We start from the raw sequence: 4,813 nt of genomic DNA on the forward strand, positions 1-4,813 counted from the left end.
TTCCCATCCTTTCCCCTTAAGAAAATGGTGGAAAGGGAAAGGGACTAAAATTAGGCCTCCGGCACCAGGTGGCCTTAAGTTAAATAAAAGAGGGTTCTACGATCACCAAAAAACACATTAGAATGACTGGCCCCATTCCTGTTTAGGGAATTTTGGTATAGTCGTAAGGATTTGAAATAAAGTTAATTTTTGTCAAATATTTGCACTAGGCAAGTAATTTAGTTGAGTAACAAGACATTTATCAGCTAAAATTTTCTTGTCATAATGATTGGCTAATCTACTATGCTAGGGCCTGTCCCACCAAATTATAAATTGTCTGATTACAATCCAATGTGTGAAATATGTGATGGAAATATAGGATTTTGTTACCTTAACTGACAGTGATGTATTTAAGCTATCTGAGCCTCTATCAGCCAGTGGTGGGACAGGCCCTGAATATTTTGTTGTTCAGACACAATTAATTAAACTATTTGCTACTCAACTAAAAGTGTCAATGAGACAATTGACAAGCCCTTTATCCCGCGACTCCGTCTGCGTGACGAAAAACAAACTAAGTAGCTTATGTGTTCTTCCAGACTATGTTGTACATTTATGTCTAAATTCATCGAGATCCTTTTAACCGTTTATGCTACAATCTAACAAACATCCATCCATATAAACTTTCGTATTTATAATAGTACTAGCTTTTGTCCGTGACTCCGTCCGCGCGGAATTAAAAAAAATGCAAATACCCTATGTGTTCTTCCAGACTATCCTCTACATCTATGTCAAATTTCATCGAAATCCGTTCAGCCGTTTAGGCTATAAACTCTAGCATCCATCCATAATTGTATAATTGTATTTAAAAAAAAAGAAAAAAAACTCACTAGTGATATACGGATTATGCAACAAAAAAAAGAAAAGGAAAACAAACTGTGCAAAGAGTACTGACCAAGAGTCTGTATAAGTTGATAAATTTAAAAAAAACATCCATCCATCTAAACTTTCGCATTTATAATAGTAATGTTTTCAGGGTATGCTTATATTTGACCCAGCAAAGCGTCTCACAGCATTAGACTGTCTGGAACATCCTTACTTCACAGAAGAACCCCTCACATAGACCCCCTAAGGGGTCCCTGTGGACCAAATCTTAACCCTTAAATGAATGATGTTGCATTTATACATCAGTCTTTTCTTCTATACGCAATAGACTATTTTGAAAAAAAAAATTCTTCGTTTTTCCTTAATCTATCTTCAATTCACTACCCGTTTCAATTTATGGTATTCAAAAGAAAAAAATCGTGCATTTAAGGGTAATACAATATAAGTCTAACTGCTGCGATCACAGTTAATCAATCACTAAGGGAGACCCTTAGTCTAAATTTCTGCACTGAAATTGGCAGTGGTAAAAATTTTGTATAATTGAATGATTTTTGACGGAAATTGCTTATTATTGTCAATAATTAGTTAATAAAGTTCATAATTCTAGAAATAAATCTAGATATTGGCAGCAAAGTCATATAAAATCTGTTAATGGAACTTATGTGATTGATGAAAATATTTTAAATTCCATTCAGATATTTTTAAATATCTGTTTTGTCTACTTTTTTTATACAAAAAAAAACAAATAATGATCTCAAAAAACAAGAAAAATCTACAAACAATCCGTTCCTTAAAAAAAACTTTTGTATAATTTGTTACAATACACTTACTATAATATAGTATTTAAGTTAGTTTAAGTAAATAGATATAAGAATAAAACATGCCCACCAAAAAAAACAGGATTTCAATTTTTTTTAACATTTTAAAGAAACTTTAAGTTAGTACATTTAATTAAGTACAATTAACTTAAGTTTAGGGCTATTTTCCAAATATAAATTCATTCTTGATTTAGAAGGGTTAGTCCATTTTATTCCTCTGAAATATACACTAGTTGTTGCCCGCGACTTCCGCGTGGTATTAGAAAACATACGAACTAGATAGATAACAAAAAGCTACGTATCCCTCCGGAACCGGACATTTCTCTGGGATGAAGCTTATCCCATGTGTATTCCAGACTTCGTTTTATATCTGTGCCAAATTTTAACAAGATATGTTGAACCGTTGCAGAATGATCGAGTAAACATTAAAAAACTAAACTAATGAATTCCACGGGAACCGTAACTATTCCCGGGATAAAAAGTAGCCTATGTGTTCTTCCAGACTATGCTCCTGTGCCAAATTTCATGGGGATCTGTTTTGCCGTTTAAACATATTAAAAACATTAACTGCATATGTAGTGCCGTGGGTCGTACTTAAGTTAGTAATTTCAAAGATTTAACCCAGATTATAATAATAAATTCCATCTGCACGGGCGCTTTTTTAACATTTATCTGTTATCCGCAGCGGTATAAATGCAACGCTGAGCGTTTTTAAAACGCTCGTATGAGCGTTGAAAAACCGCTTGTGCCATGCGTTAAAAAAGCGCCTATTGTGTATGAGGACGTAGTTCTTATATCTATATGTTTTTTTTTTAAATAATTCCAATTCCAATAGTACAATTGACATTCAGTTGTTTTTTTCATAGCAAGTATAGTTTCGTTGGAAAAAATGGACTAACTTGTTAAAGTAATTGTACAGTTCTGATATGTGTTAACAACTCTGAACTTCGCACGAGTCGCTGCGCAAACACGGAGATAACACTTTCCTCCAAGATATTCAAAATATCGTTTACTCTGTTATTTGGAAGGGAATAACAGAGAGGATGATTTTTGTATAAATGTAATTTGTTGGCAAGCTGCCAAAATGTTCATAATGTTTGTATGTATGTGTACAATTGAATTTGCATATCGTAATATGCGCATTGTGTTGTTCCTTTTGTATGAATTGTGGCCAAATAAAAATATTTTTGTACTAATATTGTTTTTATTTCTATATTTTTCACTAAAATAATATATTTTTCATACTTTACAAAAGAAAAACATTGGCAGTATTTTAGCATAATCGCTATTATTTGTTTTAAAATAAAAGACAATTTTTTCAAGAGGTTTATTGACATTGAAGTCCAATGCTTACATTAACTTTGCCTGCTTTCTTTTATTTGTACGCATGAACAGGCTTACAAATTTATGCCTGGTTTACATCATTCCAGTCCAGTGATTAATATCGTCACTGATTACAACTGGAAAATGTAATCCCAAACTAAAATGTTAAAAAGAGTTTACTTTTCAAATGTAATCCAACCCTGATATCGATCGCTGGACTGGAATAATGTTAACCAAGTATTAAAATGGTTAGAGTGTCAACTTAGAGTAAAGGTATGTGAATTCTACACTAAGGGTTCTCCTTAGAGTTAACTTTTTAACTATTTTGATGTATTCTGTATTCTTGAAGGTTTTTTAGTCTGTGCTATAAATCAATACCATTTTTCATAATTTGAAATAACGATATAAGCTTTGTAGTTGTGATCCAACACATTATTTAAATATTTATGTCATGGTTTTAAAATGTCGGAATTCTACTTGTTATGTTAATAATCGGAGAGTAGTCAGATGTCAAAATAAGGGTGTTGCATTGGACCGACGACACGACGGCCATATTGGTGGTGGGGAGCATGGAAGGACGGTGTTATTGGTGAGGTTATTCTGTGCAAACTGAAAGAAAACACAAGACGTAAAAAAAGACTACATTTTATTAAAGCATAACATGGATTTGACGCCCATATTAGTAACCAGTACAGAAGAGTGAAAACTTCGTGTTACCGACTGTACAATGATCGTGAACAATTTTATCGCACACGTGAATAATTAACGACATCTCGTCACGTTTCTATAATAAAATAATGAAAGTTGCCACAAACTCGATTACCTAGTGACATGAATTTGTAGGTTAGATTTTCCCTTAGCGAGCACTTAAAAATTCTGCTCAACTGACAAAAGGTAAAAAAAAACATTGTAGGTATGTTTTTGTTAATATTGTATGATTTTAGTTTTAACTAAAGCAAGGTAATATACACAGGTAATATTTCCTGCAATATTTATTAATTCTAGAATTTTCCATAGAGGTAGATTCAATTTTCATATATCCAGTTTGTCATATTTGAAATGTAAAATTATAAATCGTTAAAAAATCAATTGAGAATTTGTGACTTTTTAAATAAGTGACGAAAAATATTACACCTTTTAGATGTATGATATGTCACTTGGTCATATGGGTCCTTTTCTATGCATTTACTTTTGGACCCAAGACCTCAGAATTATAAAAACAATTTAATAATTAGCACCTATCTCTTTCTCGCAACAATAACCATCGCGTCTTGTTACCGTACTGCGTTCATAAACAATGAAGGCAAGGCCGTCTCAATTAAATTGCTTCAAACATCAATCAGTGATATAAATTCTCGACAATTTAAAACGAGAATATCACAAGCTACATGGAATTAACATTTGTTACAACGTAATGCTCTTTAAATGCAAAAATTTTCAAAAACCTGAAATTTTGATTCTACACCAATAAATAAAATTAACGTTATCATCATCATCTCCCCTGCCTTATCCTGCTCCCTTAGGGTCGGTGCACCGGGTTTTCGTCCTCCAAAGCACTCTATCATCCGTCATCTCAGTCATCACTCTCTTCTTGATCATGTCACCTTTTACGCAATCCATCCATCTCTTTCTAGGTCTACCTCTACCGATGTACCCCTCCACATTCATAACTAACGTCCTACTTAAAAAGATAAAATTAACGTTATGATTTAATTAATTAAATAAATTAATTTTAGTGTCAATAGTACAAGTATTAAAATGACCCTTGCCAACTTTGACATAATAATAATAGTCGGTGTAATCTTACTAAT

Source organism: Papilio polytes, unplaced genomic scaffold (genome assembly GCF_000836215.1).
Source record: "Papilio polytes unplaced genomic scaffold, Ppol_1.0 DF823991.1, whole genome shotgun sequence".
NCBI lineage: Eukaryota > Metazoa > Arthropoda > Insecta > Lepidoptera > Papilionidae > Papilio > Papilio polytes.